The sequence below is a fragment of the Haemaphysalis longicornis genome, unplaced genomic scaffold, assembly GCF_048455015.1.
Source record: "Haemaphysalis longicornis isolate Haplotype H1 unplaced genomic scaffold, Haemaphysalis longicornis Haplotype H1 scaffold_31, whole genome shotgun sequence".
Taxonomy (NCBI): domain Eukaryota; kingdom Metazoa; phylum Arthropoda; class Arachnida; order Ixodida; family Ixodidae; genus Haemaphysalis; species Haemaphysalis longicornis.
The window spans coordinates 3,181,316-3,207,048 of record NW_027526340.1 but is presented as its reverse complement, the minus strand read 5'-3'; the positions used below and the strand labels follow the sequence as shown (position 1 = coordinate 3,207,048).

The 25,733-nt window shown below is 47.1% G+C and overlaps 1 protein-coding gene across 1 annotated transcript in view; it reads right to left on the bottom strand.

Moving 5' to 3' along the window:
- LOC144177812 (uncharacterized) overlaps positions 1-15,534 on the bottom strand; it is a 204,672-nt gene extending 189,138 nt beyond the window's left edge. Inside the window, exon 1 of the mRNA XM_077705397.1 lies at positions 15,511-15,534. The gene's annotated coding sequence lies outside the window, so the exon portion shown is untranslated. The remainder of the gene's footprint in view (positions 1-15,510) is intronic.
- Positions 15,535-25,733: the final 10,199 nt, after the last annotated feature.

Genomic DNA, 25,733 nt, shown 5'->3' with positions numbered 1-25,733 from the left:
TTTGTGCTGTGAAAGTGAAATAGTTTCTCGCTAGTTAACGCGTTGAGTTCTAGCCAGCCGCAGGCACCAAAGCCTGCTGTTCGCCTACTTCCAGTCGAATCGGAGGGACTGATGGTGAAAGACTCAGCGTGCGGAATAAATCCGCTACTTCAAATGTCTTTTGTATGAATGATTACAAGACCGGCATATGTGACCTGGCTGGTTAACCGACTACAGCGGTCGTTTGTAGTCGGTCGTCTGTAGCCGGTCGTCTGTAGCAGACGACCGGGAGCAGTAGTCTGCTCTGCTTGAACTTTCTAATGCTGCGCCCCTGCGCGATCGTGACTGTTGCTGCGCCATCATGAATGTGAACATGCAACCAACGGGGTCGCTATGGTAACGAGGGCAGCGCGCGCTGCTAGAGCGAGACATGGGGAGCGTCGCTGTGAAAGAGATAGGGAGAAAAAACTTTATTAAACTGATCTTGTCGTTAGCGTGAGAAGTTGGTGGTCGTTGTTATCAGCCCAACGATGACCGAGGCGGCCCTTGCGATCAGGGAGGTCTGTACCTCCCTGTCGTGGGATGCCAGGTCTTCTCTCCACTGCTCAGCTGTGGTGATTCTGGGATGGGGGTTTCGGGGGCAGGCCCGCAGAATGTACGATAGGGTGGCTGGGGCTGTTCAGAGAAATCACAGCAGGTGCGTTCACCGGGACTGAACCGACGTTGGCATGCTATAGCTTGCGCCCCGTAGAATCAGTTGCGATAGCTCCTCGAAAGGGATTCACCTTAGGGACAGAGAAAATACGCGTTCATGACACAGAGAGTATAAAAAAATCCCGCAATATCATTGCAATAAAATAACGTAATTATATATTAACTCCACAGAGCGTAATATAACGTCAATTCGCATTAACGGATCGAATGTTTGTCAGCGAAGCCTTGGGTTGCTATATTGGTTTCTTGGAAGGAAATCATCGAAGAAACTGTGGGGTAAGGTACAGATTTCCAGAATAAAAGGATTTGCGCTTCGAATGCTCGAGGCGTTACCCCATACTAATGGAATTCTTTTTGCTGTTTTTTTTTTTTCATTTAAGGTTGTTCCTGTTGTCGTTCGTCAGTGCGAAGTTGAGTGATACTTTAGCATGGTACAATACAAAGCTTATACAATCTCCGATTGCCGTCCACGTTTGGCTTAATAAGCTTTTAATAATAAGCCCGTATTAACCACAGGAATTCATCATTAGGAAATAAAACATATCACTAAAGAAATGGCGATATTAACACACGCAGTAAAGGCTCACGCCCAGTCCACGAAAAAAAAAAAAAAACATGCGTACCGCACGCCCCATTAGGGCTATTTTGTGAACCGCTATAGACTAATGTCCTAATGCGATAATCCGCTCGTTAATCGGATAAGCCGCGTACCCCAGAGATGCATAAAAGACTGCCTCCGGTGAAGCGCCCGACTAATCCCCATTAAACCCCGACTCGGGACAATCGTTGCACGGGATTAAATACGAGGGCTGAAAGAGAAAAAGAAAGATCGACAAACCACCGCCTATTCTCTCACAAATCTAACAGGATAAAAATATGTTTTGCGCGAAAGCAGTTTCATAGTGCCTTTAGTGTCTTTGTTTTTATTGGGCAGGTTGAAAACTTCCACAGACGGAGCAAAGATTGCCTGGCCAAAGCACTTATATACATATATACATATATATACATATATACATATATATACTATATATATGTATATATGTATATATATATGTATATATATATATACATATATACATATATATATATGTATATATGTATATATGTTATATACATATATATATATATATATATATATATATATATATATATATATATATATATATATATATATATATATATATATATATATATATATATATATATATATATATATATATATATATATATATATATATATATGTATATAACGCGAATGGGTGGTGTCCCACTCAAGAGAAGCGATAAACGTCTAACCCGGCGGGATGCGCTTTTTGGCACGAGGATAGTGTCGCATGTCGTGCGGACACAGGCTCGCTTGTCGCTCCTTCGTGTGGACCCAAGGGGCCACGAGTCTAAAACACGGGGCGTGCATTTATCTTCTTACACCGCTGAAAAAAAAAAAAGAGATACAAATGGAAAGTGAGAGAGAGCGTTTCGCCAAGGGTGTCAAAGTGACTGCAGCCAGACACTTAAAGAGATGAAGATCAAGATCAGGGTCGTCCTTTTTACTTGGTTCCCGTTGCAGACCCATGTTCGCTTATTCAGACGGGCGATCGGTTCAAATAAAAAGCATAATAAGAACGTGTCATTTGCTAACTTTCGCTTTCATGAATCCAGACTCTACTGAAGATCAAAATGGGCTTTCGTCTTGTCTGCGGACACCGAAAAGCCTTTTTCGATGCAGATATTCGACATTACGACAAAGCCCTTCGAAATGCAAGGAAAAAAAAAACCTGTGGAGAGAAACAAAGACGTGCACAACAGAAACAAATCGGAACCACAATTTCCATTCCAGTAGACCATTCAGCTCTTCCTCTTCTTTTTTCCCCTTACATCGTGTGATCTCCGTCCCATCTTTCAATCAACATCATTCGTCTTACTCAGCGGACGAAGAGTAGGAGGTGGAGGGGAGGGCAGTGAAGTGGAGAGAAAGACCAACTTTTAGCGGAGTAACAACCTCGACGTCGCCATGCAGGCACGCTATCTACTTTTCTCCGCTTCGATCGGCATCAACGCAGGCGGGGGTGCTGCCCTTGTAACCTCCCACGTCGAGTCTCCCGCAGAATACCAAGACAAATACACCCCGGGGAGGCATAGGCCTGACGTTCCGTTTCAGTCCCCGCAGGAAACTCCAGCTCATCCGCTGCCTTTCGCTACGTTTCGCGACATCTCCGCGAGGACCGCATACATGCACGGAAACCGCCGCTGAAGGACTGCACGAAGCACAAACCAGCCAGCCAACAAGCGCCGTATACGTCTACACATCCCAGCGGGAGCAGGCCATTGCACTTACAGCGCTGTTTCGAAAAGGAACGGAAGGAAATACCCTAGAAAGAACCATGAATGCCATGTTTTCTCGTTCACATTTCGCCAAGCGCCGATTCTTCGTTTTTGTTTCTTCCTTGCTTTCTATCCCGTTCTTTCCGCTTATTCGACAACGCCGACTGATTTGTTGCGACTCGAAAGCCTGATTCCAGGCAGGGTGCGTTCCGCAGGGGCGCATACTCGGCCCACCGCTGTTTTTCCGCAGAGTTGAAACGAGTTCAATTTCAGAAGAGACGCGCGCCTCCTTCCGACACGCAACCCAGGTTTTCGGCCGTGCTCACCGAAACAGAAATAAAGTTTTCCGCAGAAAAAAAAAAAAAACCAGGGTAGGAAAACAATCCACCAAAGCGGGAAATACAATGGATCTAGAGCCGCGTTCACTGCAGATTTTCGACGTGATCCAACTTTCAGCATTCGTCTTGTTAGGTATGGCCCTTCTCTTACAGCACCCCCGCAAGGGGAATTGAGGGCATAGACGAAGAACGCACTCGCGTGATTCGAAGACTCGGTCTATTGGGGGCTGAAAAAAAAAAGCCTTTTAAATGAACAGGAAAGGACAAAGCGTGTAGTTTAGCTCCGATGTCAGGTGGAACTGATTGCATGTCTGGTTTTGGAAAAAAGGAGATCGTTCCCACGAGTAGCAGCTCCGCGTTATTTTCTGGAAGCCGTGGCACCGAGCTGTTGTACCCGCTTTCGTTTTTCGCTTCGCTTAAATCTACCAACGTTATCTTTCGTGGATGAGAAAGGTAAACACAATTTCCGACCTGACAAACTCGTACACCTGAACTTGTTCTGTTCTATTAAACGTCGATAGCTCTCTCAGAAACTTGGAAAGAGCTCTCACTCTCATGTGGGTCGTTCATAGTTGCACGTCCAACGTGTAGTGCTGCCAGCCAAGCAAGGACAAAGCAAAGCTGCCGTGACAATCTGCCGTTCAGTTAGACTGTAGATACGCGGCGTTATGCAGTACAGCGCATACAAAACACACACACACACACACACACACACACACACACACACACACACACACACACACACACATTGAGAGAGAGAGAGAGAGAGAGAGAGAGAGAGAGAGAGAGAGAGAGAGAGAGAGAGAGAGAGAGAGAGAGAGAGAGAGAGAGAGAGAGAGAGAGAGAGAGAAACGTTCATTTGAGCTTTCTGAAGTGAGTGTGGTTCCCTAGTCCGGGAATGCATGAGGTGAGCAAAACGCCTTCGCTCTGGATGTCAGGAGTTGCTGTACGTCCAGATCACGGAGCAAGAATAAGACAGGAGGTGAAACGAGGCTTCCTAGCGCGTCCTGATAATGTCACAAGCGCTCGTCATACGTTAAGCTAGCGGCATCTGCCGCGGTTGACGAAACTGCGCGGCCGCCGCTTTCGGCATTGCACTGAGCAGCCACGGAATGAATTGCGGCCGCTATCATTTCGTCCATCAGGTGCCGCTACCCACTCCTTCACCGTCACCGCGACGAAGCTTTGCCCTCAGCCTTGGTTTTCATTGTGACATTATCTGGTTGCTCGCCCGCGCTTGCCGCAATGGGCAGTTTCCCCTTCCATATATTTTTGCTCCGTGGTCCAGATTGTGGGCCGGCTTCTAGGAGCGCGGATGTATGTGCGGATGTACACACAGTTTGAAGAAAACCAGTACCTCACAGAACCTTTTCGTTGGAAGTTTACAGGCAAATAACTTTCGTTTTGCAAAGTTCATATTGAAGTTGGCGGGCTCTTGCATCCTGCTGAGCAGTTCTGGCAACATTGTGCTGAAAGTAGACATGGAATTATTAGTGGTTTCATACTACTGAATGTCATATTTAAGGCCCATTAACACTTATTTATCTTTGCTGGGTAATGAAAGCGAACCCTTTCTACTCATTCAGCATTCATTCTGCCATTAATTCCCGCTATCTAAGTTGGCTGTACCTTTAGTTGCAGAAACATCTAGCTTGAAGTCTTGAAATTTTCGGTCGTCTCTGGTGCTGGTCCTAGATGTTTTCTGCTTTGCATCTCCTTATATCCAAACTGTTATTCCGAAATTTTTCTTCAGTATTTTTTATTTCATCATCATTACAAACATACGTAAGACGATGTCATCTGCGCACAGTATGCACAAAGAAAGTCTCTGGCTGACTTTTCGAGTGACAACAGTCACCACCGTGGGAAAAATAGTGGGCTCAGCTTTGATCCTTGATGAAGCCCTAACGTCACCTTGAAACGTCTATATTCGGCAAAGCAACTGCAAACGTTGTCGACACATTTCTGCTTAACTGATGGTTTCATTATTTTGTAAGAGTATCGTGCAAATCACTAAGCCTGTGGGCCTGTGAAGTCCTTTTAGGTGATTCGAGGGTTAAAACGCACGAAGCAGAGAAGAGATTAGCCGAGTGGCTAATACCAGCCAGCACAATTAAATAAAAAAAAAACCTTAATAAATCAACCCAAAGGGTTATGCGAACAACAAAAATGGCGGCGCTGCAACAGCTCGCGAGCCGTCAGCTGCTACTGCCGGCCTAATCGTAGGCCAAGACGCTAGGCCGAAAAAAGTTGCTATCCCGTTTTATAAATCCTCGCCCAGGGCGGACTATAAATCAAAACCTAGCAACGCCTCCAACCCTCTCTCATTCATTCCAATAAGCGCTCGCATGAGAGCACAAACTCCTTCGCAGGATAGCGCACTGGTGCCTACACCGTAAAAAAAAGGGACAGTTTGGATGCAAAAAGAAAAAAAAACTGAGAAAGGATTAAAATAAAGGCAAAGAGGACGCCAGTGTCGGGAGGCGGCAAAAAAAGCATGACGCTTAGGCCGAGGAAGTAGGCGACGGATGATTTATGACGCTTGGTGAGCGGGGCTAATGCAATTACTCTCCCAGGCGACGGCGGCATAGTCACGGCACTTGCGAAGGATCCGCCGCCCTTTGTTCCATTTCGCCGCGTGCAGCTCTGTGTGTATCTACCGGACGCGATGGGCAGGCAGCAGGAAGACGAGGTCTATGGAGCGCAGCTACGTATACGGCTGTCGCGTCGGAAAGCGTTCTGTTTGACTTCCGCGATAGAGCTAACCAGGGAACGGGAGACACGTGACGTCCGGAAACACGTGATCGCGACGGCGACCGACGCGTTCGCGATGGTTGAGTATGGGATTTCTGTCCCGACGTCCCTCCACTTCTTGCCTTTACGCCCACAGTTTTTTGAACAGGCACTGAGAATATGAAAAAAGAAAAGAAAAAGAAAAGCTGTAGCGTAAAACTCGAGTGTTTGTCAAACTTGGAACGCCGTACGACCCCGCATGTAGTTGGGGAAAAGGTCACGGGGGCAAAGAGTGCTTCCCGTCCGCTGACAGGGAGAGTGTGTGTATGACGAATTTCCGACGAGACCACCAGGGGGAACGCTTGTCAAAACAGAAAACGTCCGATGTACCGCAGCTTAAAGCGAGGGAAGTGCAAGCTCCATTAAACTAATCAGCGCTCGACGCTGGTGCCAAGTTAGGAAGCCAAAGACAAAAGGCGACACGATGGAACGGAAGTACGCGCGGACAGCCTTCACGCCAGTGACGTGCCGCCGTGTTCGGCCTAGACCTAAATTTAAATGCTCACGTAAACACCCGATTCCCTGATTTCTGTTCTTTCGTGGTTCCCCGCTGCTCGGAAGTTGTGGAAACACGTGTTTTGCATCACGGCCACGCCGCTCTGAAAGTGCACTCCAAGCGACCGCGAAGAGTCAGCTGGAATCATGCGGGATTGTTATTATTATTCATTTTTTGTGGAGCGGCCTTGGCGTCGACTTCCTGCTCTTCCCCGACACACTGTCGAAAGCGGAAGGAAACGTAACGGTACGGAGCGGGTCCCGTCTGGGCGGTAAAATAACGCAGCTTCCGACCACGCGAACTGCCTTGGTGGTCTTGTTAACTTCAATGGCCGCCGACACGTGGCCACCGCCTGGGAACCGCATCCTCTTCTCAACGGGAGAAAGCCGAACAAAGATGTGCCCTGTCGCGCGAAAATGCGAGAAGAAAAAGCAGCAATTGACGTGGCTTGCAGGGCGCTGTCGGGAGAGGAGCACGGGCGTCCCGCTGGTTGGCTCAAAGCCTGCTTTATTTTCTGTCCGTGTGGCAGAAACGGTTCTCAACAGAAGCGGTTCCGTTTTCTCGAAAGCCGCTACCCTCCGTACTCGACCTTTTACCATCCGTGGGGACCTGGATCTCAATGGAGGGGGTGACGTTTACTTGAAAACTGGTTTCCTCCGAACTAAACTTTTAAAGCGAAGCCCCTTAGTGGCTGGGTCTGTTGGCGTCTCCTGTCGTCGTCGTCGTCGTCGTGACCGTCGTTCGTCTCATGCAATCACGGTACTAAAACACCAGTAAACTCGTTTACGCCTCGCGCTAGAACGTAACGCGTACTAAAAGAACACCGGGACGCTCGTTTACGCCTCGCGCTGCAGCGCTTTGTAACGCCTACTAAGAAAACACCGGGACACTTATTTACGCCTCCCACTAGAGAGGTTCGTGCATCATAGACACGAGACTTTTCCAGCAAAGCTGTAGTATACCTGTAACACCCCCCCCCCCCCTTACCAATGGTTTCATCTCCGTTGGCAAAAACGCGAAGGCGTCAAAAATACACTTACACACTGCATGCTTCGCCTCTCCTCTGGTTTCACGTTAGTGTGTAGATGGCCCGCGATTTTTTATTATTGTTTTTGTTTAAAATTGATTGTTTCTTCTTTCATTCACTCGTTTATTTTACGAATACACTTTCCGTCGGGGCCCGGTTTTGTGGCGCGAAAGCTGCCTCGCACAAGGTCGCGACGATCGGATGTATTGCCGCAGGGTATGTATTGTTGAGTACAGGGGAAACATAACGAATTTCTGAGCATTTCCAGATTCCGAGGCCGTTTGAATTATCAATGATAGCCCTTTATTACAACGCGCCCCATAACTGCGATGACCAACTGTAGCTTAGGAAAATAGCACTTTAGATTTAACTTCTTCGGAAATGCGAATGATATTCGCCAGCGTTAAAATAATTTTGAAATGATCGATTCGCGCAAGAAAAACGAAAGAAGGAAGGAAGCGAAGAGATAAAAAAAAGAAGGCATTAATTTCTGTGGTAGTTTTATTACAGAATACTTCATAAAAAATTAACTAGCAGCTTGTGTTTTTACTGTGGAAGTTGCAGCTAAAATACGCCTGTTACCCTGCAGGATAACTACAGCAAAGTAACCTGCGCTTGCTTAGGTTTTACGGTGTGCTTTTTATTTTTGCTGTGTTTTTTCTGCGATTTAGCTATAGCACTGGCGTTTGATAACGTTCAAAAATAACTTAGCTATTTCTAAGTATACTTTTATTTGGATGGACGTGGTGGCACTTTACTGTCTCACTTTTTCTACAGTTTTCAGTTACAGTATACATTCTACGACGCTGTAGCACTAAACAGTTGCAACTTAACGATTGTAACTTAATTTAAAGGGTTAACTTAACCGTTGTAATGTACACCGTGTACATTTCACCTCTCAGGGGGCGAAAAAGAGTGTTCTAACATAATTGAATTATTGTTAAAGAATTACCTATTGTTGACAACTCCCCATAACGGGGGGAAAACTAATGGCATCAAGAGATGTGTGCAAAGTAATTGCGATCCTTACGTAGAATTGAAAAAGAAAAGAGCTACGTTTTCCGATGGCGCTCAAACTACAGCGGTGTCATTTGTTTAAATAGTACCGGTGATTAGGCAAATCGACGCCAGGGAGCTCAGAACGCGGCGCCGAGAGGCAACCGTACTGCAGTCTAATGAAGGCGCCCTGTACAACCTTCATTAACTAAACCTGGGGCGAGTTAGAATCGTGCCTCGCGCCTAATGGACCACCTTAATAGCGGGTTTGTTGATGTTCGCCGAGAGCCAGCCAGAAATTGCGTCTCGAGAGCGCGCATTCGGGGCAATCACCAGGGATTAGAGAGGGAGCTTGAAGAAAGCCGAGGAACGCCGTGTTTACACGCTCGACTTGAGGCTTAGCGCTTAGCGAGTTGTAATGACGGCATTCGGCCTGTCCAGCTGGTGAATGAAACGGCCACGGAAATTGATAAAAGTCATAGACTATAGCGTGGACCCGCTGCACGTGTAAACACGCGCAATTGACTTAGCGCGAGAAGGAAATGAATAGAAAGCAATTACAGGTATCGAAGTAATGGAAAAAGTTGAATTATATTGTGAGCCAGGCACTTGAACAGGCAATTATGTTTAGGCTGAGGCTGGAAAAAAGATTAGTAATCGACTGAAGCTGAGAACAAACGATGCGTTTTTTTCTTTTTTTGCAATGAGCCAGATCCACAAACCGAAACTAAGTCACATAAAACTGCATGCAGTGACAAGAAAAACTCGCCGCTTTTTCCCCTAAAAAGAGGGTAGAAAGAAAATATGTGAAATAACGCCCTGCAAATGCGTGCGCAGACGTAGTTAGTGCCGAAAATGAGCAAGATCCTGCTGTTTCACGGATCAAAATTAGTCAAATCCTTTTGCCTAATGGGAGTTTGCTTTTGGCTTGACTGTTCAGACTGTTTCGTGCGTGTTTTCAGAAGTGTTTCTTTTTTTTTTTGCTTTTCGGAGCAGGCTTATCAATAATTCATACGGCGATTAGGAGATCGGCGAAAGGATTTGTCCCCAGATGTCAACGGCGACGTGACGGAAGAAGTGAGCGAAATGAAACTGAGAGGTGTGAAATAATGATATCATCTGACTCTCCCGTCCGTATTAGTAACTCTGGTTTAATTATTAACTCCCATATATACCATTTTAGTACCTGCGTAAATAGCCGCGCCGCTTTCAAAGGCCTGGAAAATCTCCGCCCCCCTTCCCCCCCTTTGTGGCTACGAACCACTTCATTAAGATGAAGATGATATCAACAGCCTTCTTGTGAAACTCTTTAGGAATTCATGGCAAGGCAGTGGCGAGCCTGCCTACATTGTGAGTGCGGTCAGGCGTGCCCAAGAAAATTATCCTAGCGAAATGTTCGAAAAGAGCTGCTAATCGTGCCAAGAGCACCCACCTGCTCTCCATGTACGTTTCCACTGTTATTGGAGCCATTTTGCATATGTTTAATGCCTTTTCCGCCAAAACTCAATTGCACCATTTCTTGAAAGTCAATTTAAACAAAGTTTTCATAAGAATGCCGCACAAACTTGAGTGTTTGAATTCAATATCAGCCAAATCCAAGGTTATCACCCCAGTATCGGTCAAATTAACAGCATAATTTTTTAATTACTTATGGCCATAAACTTCCCCTAGCTGACGTGAAATATATCATATAATAGCTTTGACAGCGCTGCATTTACGCCCGGGAACAAACTTCCGCTTGTTTCTCAGATTCGGGTTAGGGGGATCCGGCTCATTCCGAAAAAAAGACTCCTCAAACAAAATATAGTGGGCATCATAACGCCGACTGATTTCAGGAGCGCATGTGCTATGAGATGACAAGGGAAAGCTTCAATGCTTCCCAACATTTCCCTTCCCATTGTGCGACTTGATCGCTGGCCAGCTTAGGGTGAGAGTTTACCCGTACTCCTTTTGCAGGCGCCGCAACAGCAGTGTGCATATGAAAGAAATAATTCAACAGACCTGGAGATGCAAAGAAAACAAATATAGTCGCATTACGCAGTACTGATTGCGGTGTGGAAAAGAATTTCGCAGAGCAGACGCAAGCCTGCATTCCCTGGGGTGAGGTTTAGCGCCATGGTTACAAAAGCGAGCCTCATCCGTGCCCCGCAGGGAATCATTCCAGGATTAGGCCAGGCATTTTTTTTTTCTCCGTGCACCACCAGAGTATTTTTTTAGGGCGGTAAGGGGGGGATACATTTTTGCTGTACGGAAGGTCCCATTTTCTAGCGCAAGAGAAAAACTTCCGCTTATTGGAAAGCTATGTGTAATTTACTGTTTTTTTTTTACTGGCATGCAATTCCTCTCCCCTTCACAACCTTTAAATCGGGGAAACCCACACACTGTGCTTGATACTAAGCTGTACTTGCATACCTATTCTGTATATTTACTACAGATGCCACGAACACGTTATTGACCGACTTCATTTCAATGCGACGAATTTTACAAGCCAACCAGTTCATGACAGCTAGATCTTGCATTGTAGGTTTGTGGACCTTATGAGAAAGCGAAGGAGAGCGAACTATTTGTAGGCAGATCCTTGCAACCTAACTAAGTGGCCGGTAGGCTAGGTGTACTAATCAACGGAACTGCCATGCCACGGTGAAATTAATGAGGTAAAGATAAAAAAAGGAACAATACTTCTAAGAATTGTCGCACACGATCGCAGTTTTCGTCTGCTGTGAACTTCAAAATTTCGCGCATTTAGTTAACTGTAGAAACAGCCGGGCGGATCAAAGCGTTCTACTATTTCCCACCACGTTGGTAAGCCATGATCCGCAGGCCACGCAGGAGCCCTGCTTTTATTATAGTATAAGGAGAGTTCCGCCCAATCATGAAACTTGTTAAAATGTCAATTAACACTGTAATATTCAGATATTTTCTGAGAACGGTACTTGCTTGTTCTAGACATGCACGTGCAGGCAGCAACACCCTCTCACCATCTTGGACGCACATGCAAACATGTGCGCCTGGGATGGGATGTGGCGTGTTCTGTTGTGTGCACTTTCGTGAACATAGAACAAAGTCGTCAAAAATACATTTAAACCTAAGCTGATTACATACACCACACAAAAAGAAAATCTGACAAGACCTCGTCCTTCCACAACATTGAGGGTGAAATACTATCGTATGTGGAGCAGAGGACGACCAGGAATTAATTTCGACAGTAAGCTTTTCTTCTACCCGAAACTATTTTTCTTTAGAAACTACATCCGATTGTTTGAAGCCGCTGCTAAATAATTGTGCGATTCACCCTTTTTTATTCTCGTCGTTATCAAGCCCTGTAAGATCGTTGCAATGCAGTCACAGAAAGTGCTTTTTTTTTGTATTAGTTGAAGCTTATGGTGGCATTTTTTTGTTTGTAACTAAAAACAGTGTGAGAGAGGCCTCACATAAACGCTGCTTAAAGCGATATTGATCTGGACTTAAGGCCATTAGGACAGACGCGAAATTCACTGAAGCTTCTGTTCCTCCGCCTGTTCCTGTTTTTATTTTAAATTATAACTGAAGCTTACATAAACGAATTTTAAAGAAAGACACCAGCCTCTCAACGAAAGAAACGAAAGCGGATGAAAAGTTCTCTCTCCCGCAGTGCACGCGGACACGCGCGCAGAAATCTCGAATTTCGAGGTACCGTGTTTGCCATACCACCGACTTAAAGCAGCACCAACTTTCGTCCTTTCCAGACGAGCGGACATGTCACAAAAGCAGAGTCATCTAGCACAAAAAGTAAACGTTTCTAAACGACAACACAGCAAGCCACAGCTGCTTGCATACAGTGACGGGCGACAGGAGGAAAATCTAATTGCCACACCGCGTAGGCACCCTAAAAGCGACGGGCACAGCCCGGCCCAAACGACTCTCTAATACGCGCACGCCTCCTCCTCCATCACGAACAGAAACATCCAAATCCGAGAGCAAGTGGGAAAGGAAAAGAACACGAATTGAAGAACAAATGGACGAAGTCAAAAAAGAGCAGAAAAGAGCAGACGAACAAAGGGCGGACTGCTGAGCTCCAAGGAACGCCGTCCCTGCAAAAGAAGGAGCCGCCACGCGGGCTGGGAGCAAAGAAAATGAATTAAGCTCATTAAGAGAAAATGCGGGGATAGGCGCGGGCTGGCGGTGTTCAGAGGCTAGCGGCCGCCCGGGCAACGCGTACACATAGTTACACTCTATCTTCTTTCCCTGCTCTTATCTTTCCCTTGGCTCAGTGATGAGCGTCTCTTAACTAGCAGCGGGGCACCCCCACGCCCGACTGGCGATATTTGCTCGGTGGGCGGCGCGGTGCTGTGGCTAGTGTTGCGTGCGAGTTGCCGTTATTTTCCCCCGCGGATGCTGATGGAGGGTGCCTCTGGGAGCGCCAGTTAGGGCCGCTAATTGAGGCTTAACTCTTTCCGCTCTATGCGGCAGGTGAGCTTGGGCGCGCACCGAAAAACCAGGCAGCTTGGAACTTACTTGCGCGGCGAGCGTATGCTTCATCCCGGGAAGCGAGCTACAGGAAACCCCAACGGGCTCATTGATGTTTTTTTTTTTTCTCCATCGCCGTCTATCTGTTGTGCTTACCCGAGTTGAGTACCAGGCCGGTTATCGTCAAATACCGGTTTAATAACGGCCATTGATCATAGCTATGGAATGCCGGAAACTCTTGGTACGGTGCACGGCCTATGTTCAGAGCTATCGTGCGCAGGAGCTGTGCCCATGCGGAGCTCCACCAAGTGTGCGCATGTAGTCAAATTTGGAGAGTTTTACGCGCCGGAGCTACACCTGGGATATGAGGCGCGCTGTAGTGGAGGACTCCGGAATAATTTTGACCGACTGGAGATCTTTAAAGGAGCCATGAAGACAAAATACAAGTTGGGTTTATTAGAAAGACTGCCTAGTCCCGATAACAATGATACCAATATCATCGCAATCTTCGATCTTCGAACAAATAACGGAGGTATTAAAGAAAACGTGTGAAGCAGTCGCGACCCCCTAGCCAATTTCCCGCAACTTTTCTATGACGTCATGGAACCTTGTTTGCGCGATTGGCGGCCGCCTAACTGACCTGTCGCGACGACACATTACTGGACGTCTGTAATGGGGCCTCTAGTTCCATTTGACCGCATCACTTGAATGCTAACGTGCAGTTAACGTACTGAAAATTATGTTTTATTGTTGGCCCGTATGACGTCAATCTTGCTCATAACACGTCACTGTGGCGCAAAATTTGAAAGTTTTGAAATACTTCTTGCTTTTTTTTTGTTAAAAAAACACCTTTTGTGGCTGTAATGGGGCTGAGTGAGATATTGAATCCTAGTTCTTTCAAATTAAACAAAGTTGTATTTTCTCTTCATGGCTCCTTTAACGTGCGCCGGAATCTCGACAAACGGGCGTTTCCGCTTTTCGCCTCCATTTGAAAAGCGGCCGCCGCGGACGGGAATCCAACCAGAGTCCTTAGGCTCAGCAGCGCAACGCCTCTGCCGCTAAGACACCGCGGCGGGTAACCGTGCTCATGTATATGTTTAGTTGCGCGTATGTTACAATGGAAACGCGAGGCCCGTAGTTAAAGTTGAACACGCGAATTCGAACAGGCGTAAACTAAGTTGCCCTCCGGTAACAGCGCCATACGGTGGTCCCTCACTTTGACGTAGGGTAATCTGATGTGGGGAAACATGCTGCAGCACGTACGCCCAGTGACGCAAGCTGCAGGTTGTAGGCGATGAAATCCAGCTCCTCGTACACCGCTAGATAAACGAACACAAAAGCGTGCTAACTTGTAAATGCGCGGGGTGCTAAAAATAGCGTGCCTTCTTGTAAATCCTTCTGGTAAACATTCCGCCAGTCCGATCATAATGACGAGGAGAGGGAAGCAAAGAATGTGTTAATCATTTACAGCCCGGGATGGCAGTATTCCCCGTTTTATGTCCCGGTCTTCGAATCTGCGTGAAAGAATTCTTAGAGAAATGAACTGGTCGGCGACGCAGTGGAGCTTCGGTAGATGTTTCCAGAATGGTCGGTTTGTGATTCCGCTCAATCTTTACAACAGTGGAAGTTTTGCGTTCGTAAGGGAGCCGCAAAGCATTGAGTTCAGAGCAACAGTATCACAGAACAAGCTTCGCGCAACACAAACATCACGAGGCCAAACTCCGTGAATTTGCGGATTTTTTGTGCGGATTCGCCATGCTGTTTACGAAGACGATGGTCGACGTAGACGCGCGTTAAGGCGTAACAAAACAGCGTGTAATGTGAGGCTGAGGTTTCAAAATTCTGTAAGAAGCTATCTGATACTGCGCATAAGGGATATGAGGGGCCACCGGAAGCGTATTTAAAAATAAAGACGTAAGTTATCTCCAGAAAAATAGGTATATTTTTCATGTTTAAACTAGCTTTAATGTCAGCAGGCAGTCCAGTAACTTGGGTCCAAATGCGAACGAAAGGCATGTGTTGAACTGTAGAACGTCACACATTCTTTCCCAGTGTCAATCGAACTGGAAGATCTCGCTTGTCGGTTCTCACATGACAACGCGTGTATAATAACATTCGGTGTTAAAACGTAGTCCACATTTCTGCTACCTAGATCTAAAATTACTTGTTAGCACATGACAGTTCGTCCCACCAGCGTACTCCTGGTTCTCCCGATTCAAATATTTTTGTGAACCTGTAGCTTTGCTGAATGCTGCCCTGCCTTGGTGTAAAACACTTACTTTCCGCTGGTTCCAAAGGTCGGTTGCTATGTCAGTATCAAGTAATGGTAATTCAGCCACGAACACTGACACGTTTGGGAAAATGGACGACGTAGAAAGTTGAACGTTCTGCGCACTCACCGCTGCTGCAGCCTCCTTGCGTTGTTCTTTGGATCTGAAAAGATGAAAAAAATGTCTGGAATTAATATTTTTTTATTTTCGCGAAGAAGAAGTCGCGTGATTGCTTTTTGTTTCCAATCATGTTCATTATTCTTTAATTATGAAATAACAATAAAGTAATGAACCTGAGATCGTGTTGCGGACACTGCGGTATAATCCGACAACAGAGTTGACCGCTAGCTTGCGAAAGCGAAGACGTGCGAATCATGAAAGCGAAAGCCTAACTACGACAACTCCACGCCCCGACATCGATTGTACAATACTCTCGACGCCCAACACACAGGACGTAAACCGATTTTGAGTGTAATTGTTGATAGCAATGGGGACGAAATACAGCGGTCAAGAGAGCGAACGCCTTCGCTGTAAAGAGGAATGGAAAGGCAAGAGAGAAGACTGAGAAGACAGCAACAGGTGCTCAACAACGCGACTATGTGGGTGAAAAACAAAAGAAGACGACAGAAAGAAGGGTTCAGGTTATCACATGGTTTGTCCGAGCTAATCATGTCAACTGTGCGTCCTAGCAACAACAAAATTCCATGTATCGTCCTATCAGCTACACGTCTCTACATGGGTACACGTATTCGATTCTTGCGCGCAGCTGAAGCATCCCTAACCACCCGAAATACAATTTAAAAAATTGGTCGTGTACAGATATTTCGCTTTTCGCTTAGAAAGTTCTTCGACAGTCAAAGGTCACTCGGAAAGGTCATCCGCACCGCTTCCCACAATGGACTCAAAACCGTAAATTTCCATTTCTTGCCCAGCTGCCCAGCTTACAACAAGCACCCGCTACGCTTCCCGGAACTGGACACACGTTTAATGCTTGGAATTGTTGCGTTGGACGGCCCCAGTGCACGCCGCTGGCAGTTAATGATAAAACACCTAATTAGTACATCCCGGGCTTTACAAACATCGGCTGCTACGAAGCCCGTGCATATTTATGAACAGGTCTGCCACGACGGCAATTAAAATGGGGCCGACGGCCCGAAGAAATGAAGCCGGCTGCCCGGAGTCTGTATCGGGCCGTGAAATATACAGCTCACTTTCAAAAGCAGGACGTCTTTAATTAAGAAGGCGCCACGCTCGCCGAATGCTTGGAGGGGTACGCTTCCTAGTTTTCTGAATACTGTCTCGGCTCTCGACTGAAGTTCCTGATTAATCGCCGTAGTCAACTCGAGGACCCCCGAGGAACAAGGGCGTAACGGATTCCTGCAGCAAAGATACAGGGATGCGGGTTGGACAAAAGAAGCACGCACGCACACCGCAGTTTAAGCTCAGATATGAAGCTTCAGGCAAAGGGGGAGATAAAGTAGAACTTCTGCAAGAAAAATGTAAATGAAAATATCAGAATAGGAAAAGTAAAAGCAAACAACTGCTTGAGCGTATTATGCTGGAGCGCGAAGACAATGGAGGAAGTGCAGAATTTGAAATTAATAAGGCTGAGTACTGCCCTATTCAAGGCGGCCGTTCTGGAGGGCTCGTTTAAAGAGTTTCTTTCTCTCTATCTCTCTCCCTATCCCTTCCTGCGAGTGAGTGAGTGAGTGAGTGAGTGAGTGAGTGAGTGAGTGAGTGAGTGAGTGAGTGAGTGAGTGAGTGAGTGAGTGAGTGAGTGAGTGAGTGAGTGAGTGAGTGAAAGAGTGAGTGAGTGAGTGAGTGAGTGAGTGAGTGAGTGAGTGAGTGAGTGAGTGAGTGAGTGAGTGAGTGAGTGAGTGAGTGAGTGAGTGAGTGAGTGAGTGAGTGAGTGAGTGAGTGAGTGAGTGAGTGAGTGAGTGACCAACTAACTAACTAAAATAGCTTTCTTCCAGCTTCATCCGGGGACCTCGTTCGTATTTTATTTCAGAAGCGGTCAACCTAGCTGTCGTTCTAAATACTAGTTAAGCTCCACCCTTTCTTTCTTTCTTTCTTTCTTTCTTTCTTTCTTTCTTTCTTTCTTTCTTTCTTTCTTTCTTTCTTTCTTCCTTTCTACGTTGAACCACCAGAAATAAAAACAAACGCTTGCTCTCAATCACTGAGGGAAAAAAAATGATCGTGCTGAAGATTGGCCGACATTCCTTTTTCTGTCGAGTTTCAACCAGCGGCTTCATGGTGTTTACGTACTAGGCTTAGGGGGACCCTTACACATCCTCTTCTTTTGAGGGCCGTACTCGTTCATCAAATGAATCGTGATGGCAAACGTTCTTGCCCCTTGACCTATAGTTGATACATGGCGAGAACTGCGCAAGGGGGCACAAAAAAGTAATGTACAGGAAGAATGTATTTGTGACGCTCATTTTTCAAACCTACCCCTTTACTAGGCGTTGATGCATGTGCGTGAATCACGAATCAAGAAAAGCATCAAGAATAGTGCGTGAATCAGGAATGGTATATTGACTTCCTCTCTCACAGGAATAAAAACGTACACACAAAAAGTGGTGGCGAACTCTGCAGCGAAAAATAAGCGGCGAAACTGCCGGAAACGAATAAGCTCCAGAAGTAACGAAACTGTCAGAAACGAATCAACGGGTTGTCTTGCGTTCCCATCCGCCGGCCTCGGAACCGCGGTAAATAAACAAGAATCCCTGTTTTATTTTTCGAGTTAGCCGCGGAGTAGCGAGACTCGAAACTTTGTTTCCGTGCTACTTCCGGCAGGACCTCCCAGAAAACAAAGAAACAAAAACGAAGACACGGGCGCAGACCAACGGGGTTCCCAAACAACACAGACGCAGCGCGCAGGATACTGGCCGGCGATTCATCGCACAAATTGCAAGCGAGCACAGGCAGGAAATGACTACTTCCCGAGACGCCCCGTCTCTAGGAGGCCCGTTTCCTCTTGCGTGTTGCGGACTGAAACCCCGAGGAAGCAGGAACCAGACGTGTTCCGAACAACGCAAGAAATCTCCAGGCCTGTCTCATCAGTAGATAAACGATTTCGAGGCTTTGCGGAGAGCGCAACGTCTAGTGTAGTGGTTTCGGAACGTTGCTCCCGCACTGTTTCCTTCATGAATTTGAGGCAAGCAGCAGATGACGAGTTTGTACAGATGGAGTCAATTCAAGCCGCACTCTTTCCGATTTCGCCTGGTTGCTTTGGCTATATTTTTATCAATTAATAAAAGTATTCTTGCGTGTGTACGCATGTTCACGTTCCTTGAACGTATTTGAGATGATCCGAAGGTTAGGCTAGTTGTAGCTTGAAATTCGTACCCTGTGCAGCAGAGGCAAATTGCGAGCAAACTTCCCGTAATATCACCTCGGTGCCCAGGATTAGAGGAGGATGTTCTGCTTTCTTTTCTTTTTCATTTTTATTCCATCTAGCGCCATTGCCTCGGTAAAGTTAACGCAGTGGCATTTATTTGGCCGGTTTAACGGCAGGCTTCATTCGTGAAGTTCAACAGCCCAACAGAAAGTCCCCGTTTTGCCCTCACAACCACGGAAAGTTCTAAGAATCCCCCGTAATTTTTATTTGTTCGGCTTGACACCGAAACCATTTTTTCCTCGTTTTTCTATAATTTTCGCAATGCTCAATCTGGTTTTATACCAAATGCTTTGAATGTGCCAATGAAGGGAGGTCCTATTGTTCACAGGCGCCTTATCATCCATACTGCGGTTTCCATGTTGTTTTGTGTTTTTTTTTTAAACGAATACTGATCTCTATGCTGCACGCCTGATTAGCCCGACGTATGAGAGCACCGTCTTAGGCGAGAACTGCGGGGTCTTGCGTGGATTTTTTTTGTTTACGACACGAAATTTTCCGACCAACTAAAGGCTAACACCTTCGCTGTAAATTGGAGAGTGCACAAACCGCAAGGAGAGACCGCAAGTTTCTTTTCAACTAGGTTACAAAAACGAAGCGACAGAGCAACCATGCACGCACAGACTGCACGGTTGCTTCAGTGCATTAGAAAAACAAAAAAATAAAACATTTCACGCGGAATGAGATATCATCTTCCCAGCCCCATAGAAATCGCCGAGACAAATAGAAATCGATACCGCCAATTCTTGTTTTGCCGGAAGGAATATTAACCGAGGCCCGAAGCAGTTACACCACCGACGGGGACACGAAACATCGGAGCAAGCGCCCCAACAGACAAACGCATTTAAAAAGGAACGTATTAACGGGGCGCGCGTCAATCTACAAGAGGGAAGCAATAATGAAAACTAAACTACTACTGTTATCCCGGCCGCCCAAAACGCCCGCAGGGACAAAAGTCTGCCGCCGTCCCGGTCCCAATCTCTCTTTTTCATTTTTTTTTTTTTTTCGTTGCGAGAGGCGCTTTGTGGGAGCACGCGGTGCAAGGAAATAAATGAGTCGCTCGCGCCGCCTCTCGCTCGAGCGCTCGCTCCTAGCGCTCCGGTTCCTTGCTCCGCTCAATGCGATGCACTCGTACAAGAACAAGAAAAAAAAAATAACAACGAGAAAGCCCTCCCGTAAGCAAACAAGGGCACGGCTGCGTCAAAGCCAAATACGCAGCCCGTGGGGATGAAAGAGGGTGCAAAAACCTACACGGTGAAGTTGGGATACAGAGAGAGAGGAAGAGAGGGAGAGTAAAAAGAAAGGAGAATAAATTCAAACATTGCGCGCGCATTAAGCGATCTATCGAGACGCTCGATTCTGTGGCGCGTAGAAGACGCTGCGCGCGCTGAATGAACTCATACACAAGCCGAAATAAAAAAAATGGTAATTTGGTAGGAAGAAGGATAAAAAAAAAACGCACGCGGCGAAACAGCAGGCATAGGAGGATCATATACAGGACGAGAATCCAGAAAACCAGAAACCGGAAGATGGACCACCGAAATTTTTCGCTGCAGACCGCATCCCTTACGCGCAACGCTGCCGCAGCGTCATCCGGTCGAGGGGGAAATTCGTCACCTCCATTCGCTGTTGTGCCTGTAGTGTAAGCCAAAAATGGTGGTGACGGGGCGAAATGGCTCTCAGGGCAACGCCGACAACCATATATATATATATATATATATATATATATATATATATATATATATATATATATATATATATATATATATATATATATATATATATATATATATATATATATATATATATATATATATATATATATATCGGTTTTCAGCTTGTGCACCTACTGTATCGACTGGCATCTGTCTGCACGAACTGACGCACACCTATATTTACGGGAGCGAGGTCGGTCTGAGGCCCCCCCGTATATCGTTTATGATGATGCGTCCGACGCCCGGGGAAGCGCGCGCAAGCCGCCGGGGCGTTGAGATATCGCTCGGTTTTGTTGCGCTTTTGGGGCGCCGGCGCGCACGTCGATGACGACAACGCCGAAAAGGCGCGTTGGCTTTTTCTCCGCGTCGGCCGATGAACCCGACCATCAGCGGGCGCTGCGGTGGGCAACGGATTTTACAGTAAATGTATCTGGAGGGAGCGGCTTTCGCGCTAGCGTATACAGGTGTACACGCGAAGAAAAGAATGCCGCCTCGAAAAATAACAGCAAAAACAACAACGGCAAAAGACGGTAAAAGCGACGTGGAATGGGTGTCTTCTTCTACGGCACACATAGAGGAGGAAGAGGAGGAGGAGGAGAAGTAGAGAGAGAGAGAGAGAGAGAGAGAGAGAGAGAGAGAGAGAGAGAGAGAGAGAGAGAGAGAGAGAGAGAGAGAGAGAGAGAGATGCAATGCACGCGCTCGCTGCTGCTGCGGGGTATACGATCATCACTTCGTTTCTTCTCCAATACGTGCGTTTTGCGTTATGCGATATATATCACCTGTATTCTCGGACATACACCTCTGCGGTTGCTCCTGCTCCTTTATTGAGACGTTCCCAAGTCCGATCACAGTGAAAGCGTCACGTATCGCCTAGGAAATCAAAAGAATGACTCCATTCTTTGACCAGGTTATTGTAAGTCGAGTATTTTTGTTTTTTTCGGGCTAGAGGCGCGTCCCCGCAACGTCCACGTGCGCACGCGCAGTACCCGAAGGCAGACTTTGAAATCCTGCAACGCATAAAGAAACGAACTAAAGCAATGGGAAGGGGGAAGGTGAAAAAGACGTGGGCGGAGGATACGCGCTGCCTGCCACGGGAGAAAACGTATACTTTATGTGTGGCAAGATGAAAAGCGCTGCTCGGGCCGGAAGACGTGCCTCCTGCAGGTGGCAATATACGCGTAACCGTTGATAAAGGACCCTCCCCCGCTGAATAAATCATGAAGGATGGCGGCTCACCTATATAGGTGTACGCACACGAGTCCTCTCAAATTCTGCTGCGCGCGCACGCGACCGTTTTGCACAAACCGCCCGAGCCTGACGTATCCATCATGCCTAATTCCCTTCCCTTGCGTATTTTTTCTTCCCTCTTTTCTGCGAAAGCTCCGGGTGCTTGAGCCGCCGATTTGTATCCTGTCTTTGTCTATTTTTCACAGTCACTCTTTTTTGACGATCGGTTTAGTCGGGCTGTGCCATACACGTGCTAAGAATGAGAACTGACTCAACGACGAGGGGATTCTGCGAAGAGTAAACGTCAGGCAAAACGATTTTGTCAAAGCCAAAAGTACGAACGATCCGTTTTGTGAATCGGTATACTTGAGACGGGCGATCACTCTCCCGTGTCGCTACTTGTGAATTCGCCCAACAATGGAAATGTTGAGGCCTCTGACTATATTACTGAAAACAGTTAGTGGCTGCGTGATGCTAGCGAGAAGTATATCCTGTCCCAGTCTACCTCGTCTTATATATCTTGTTTCAAACGAACTGAATTTACGCATTGTAATCAGCGACAGTTTTTTTTTATAGCTTACACTACCCGTGCAGCATCGCTCCGCGTGAGTATAGTACATATTCAGAGGAAGACATCGACTTTCAACCGCGCCCAATTATGCAACGCGCAACGAGCTTGTTTTTTCAAACTGACAGGAGGTACCATTCTTGCGTACCTATCTCTATGAAATTTCTTGTCCTTTATTTTATCTTCAGTCCTGCAGCCGGGTGCAATCTTTTTTATAGTAGGCGCATTATTAATAGGAGAGCAACGGCTTCGTACGACGACCTAAACGTATTTGGGCAAACGGCGCGTAAAAAAAAACATTAATGAACGCTGCTTTTAACCTTTGAAGGGTGCTTGTTGTGCATTGGCTGCAGCAGCCAAATTCCGCGTTTGCTTTGTTGTGCTTACATCACAACATGATTACAAAGCTTACATTACAAAGCGGCCGGAAAGGCGGAAGTTGCGTCCCTTTCCAGCAGCTTTGCACTTGCAGTCATAGAACTTAGAAGTTTTTATAAGCCTAAGAGGAAGCAACATTACCTACAGGCAGACTTCCCTTACGAACGCGAAGACCGAAGAGCCGGCGATCTAAAAGAGCCATCCTCACAAATTCAGGGCGACTCCGCAAACAACCACCCGTATACCTTCCTGCAAGCTTTATCGTCCATTCCGTCATCTCGCACGTGCTTGCATTTGAGTTTGCAGAGGAGGGAAGCGTCAGCAGTGGAGCTACGCGTGCGCTCATCGGGTTTGACAGCGCCGTCCCGGCGAATGTACCGGCGCGCTGATTAAGCCACCCTCATCCGTACCCTGGCACGGTGTCCGACACAGCGGATGGAAGAAGCTGCGCACGCTCCATTCGTTCCCAAAGAGATGGAAGAGGAGGAGTAGGATGCAGACGAAAAGAAGATGCCATGCTGCGCTAGTTGTGTGCCGATGATGTATGCACGAGTCTGTAACGCTCTCCCCCCCCCTGCCTCCACGCTGCCTGTTGGATGCGGACCGAGGTTCGGAGAAATTATAATTCGATTTAGTTCCAGACGACTGCTGGGGGAGCGCGCGTTGCATCCCGTTGGAACTGCGAACGCATAGGGACTGACACGTTCCCCCTGCCCGGTGTCGAAGCCCCAAGTGCGATTCCATCGCGCGGCTGCGGTTCGCAGCTGGGGTGCGAAAACGGCGATGGAGTGGCCGTCGGCATCATTTTGATGGTAGAGCCTAAACAGCAGGTTACTTTATTACATGGAGGCGTACTTAGTGGACCACAGAGAGCACACCCTACCTAAAAACGAAACTATGTAAACAGAGGGCCTGTAATGATGTTACAACTTTACTTTTGAACGAAAACTTATCTTTCCTAATTCCTCCCGGCATCATAAGCAATCTACGCCAACTTTTCGCCGTAGGGTGTGCTGTTGCGGGACTAGCTAAAGTTGGGTAAAACCACTCACGGGGCTTGTTCGCGACAATTTCACCTACCGACACTGGCCTTGGTGCCAGAACAATGTGACTCTGAACGCATGCATGTTAGTGATACAAAAAGTGCCCGTCAAAACTGTGCCGTTTCTTTCGCCTCAAAGTTTCGCCAAGGCCGACTTACTTCCATGCCCGGTGTAGTCTGCCTCTGTAGGCACCCTGACGCAGCCATTCATACCAGGAATCCTTCCATAGACGTAAAATACAAAGTCTACAACCGGCCGAAACACGACCTCCTAAGCAATCAAGCGTGTCGTAGCAAGTACGATAAACAACAGGCTCTGCATGCAGATGAACGTCAAGCACAATCGCATCTTGAATGCAAAGGCACACACATTGTTCCCGAACACGTCCGCTCCATCCGAGCTGCATAGCACATATAACCACAGTTTTCGTGACATTTGCTTTCTTCTTTCGAGATGAGATAAAGAAATGACGGCCGCCTGGTGTTCAGGTTAGCAGATGAAGGTGATCGCAAGGCGGGGCTGCACGCCGTCGAAGACGTACGCACATGTACCCATTCGCAACTCGTTTCCAAATTGCGGAACGTAGGCGCGCGTTCCCGTCCATTGCAGCGTGTGCCGAGCAGACACCGCGCATACGACAGGCGTTCAATCCAAACGCGTGCTACAGTCGAGGCAGATACGCCGACGAGCTGTGATATGGAACAAGCGTCGGGAGAAGGCGGGCGGGTCAAACAAATGAGCCGAGGGGGACGAGTGTTGCACGTGAAGCCGGTGCAATTACGTAAGTGCCGGCTGCACGCCGACTGCTTTGGGAGAGACGTGAGAGGGAAGGGTGCACGAGTCGTGGACGGACAATGTTTTCGATGTAATTACGCCGAACACATCGACGATGCCGTTTGTCAGGCCTGGGCATGAGCAGTCCCGCGGAGGCCATAAAAAAAAATTGGAAAGAAAAGTCGCTTTGAGTATGCGCTGCGGGGTTCTACGAGGACTAATAACTCCTGTCATTGTAGAAGGAGAGAAGGTTTGAGACAAATCATGCACAGGGGCTGCACTAAGTGATTTTGTTCACTAATTATTCCTGGGAGAGGAGCGTGAAATGTGTTTTTGACGTCTGGTTGATATTGATCTTATAACCCTATTTGATGTACCTGCGGGACGCTTTAGAACATTTTTTGCTTAATTGTGCTCGCAACCTATCTGCCCTTAATTTATTGCAAGTGTGCCGATGTGCACCATGACGCTTCCGTAGACATAGATGTACATGTGAAGGAAATACTCGCAATAATATTCCTAGCAGTGCCAGTGGGCTCTTTATCGGACCCAATCGGACGTGATCACCAAATATGGGAGATAGTGGGCACGGTGTCTGCCCGCAGCAAACTTCGAATTTGGTCTCACAGGCCAGAACGACACCTAGGCAACGGGCAACGCCGCAGTGGAAGGCTTACCAACAAGCCCAAAGCCGCACCATTTTGGCCTACAGGATAATTTAGACTATCTGGGGAGCTTTAAGGTGCGCAGAAATCTCGACGCACTGGTGTTTTTGCTTGTTTGTTTGTTTCTTGTTCCCTCCATCACAAAAAGACAGCCATGCTCAGGAGTCGAACTCACGACCTCGTGCTGAGAGCACAACCCCTAAGCCCCTGTGTCCAAGCAAGAAGAGATGTATTATTAATGGAACAACGCTCAAGTGCGCAGTGAAGGGAAAGCCAGATGCACTCACTTCCTTCGTAAACGTTAACAATGTGACTCACCAAAATGGCCTCGACCATAGTTATAAATACTGCGGTGTAGATGATAAGTCCTCTCGGCATCACACAATAACGAACGTCCTGACGTTTCCTCCATTCTTCCATTCTCAACGAAATGTGAGCGGTCTGCCTTTGCTCAAATGACCCGCCCTTTAACTCCTACCTACGGCACATAAATCATCGCCTTCCACGCAGTCGCCTCGTTATTTGCGAAGCGAGAGTTCCTCGCCCTGAGCGCGAACGCTCGTGTAACTAACTAAAACTGAGACG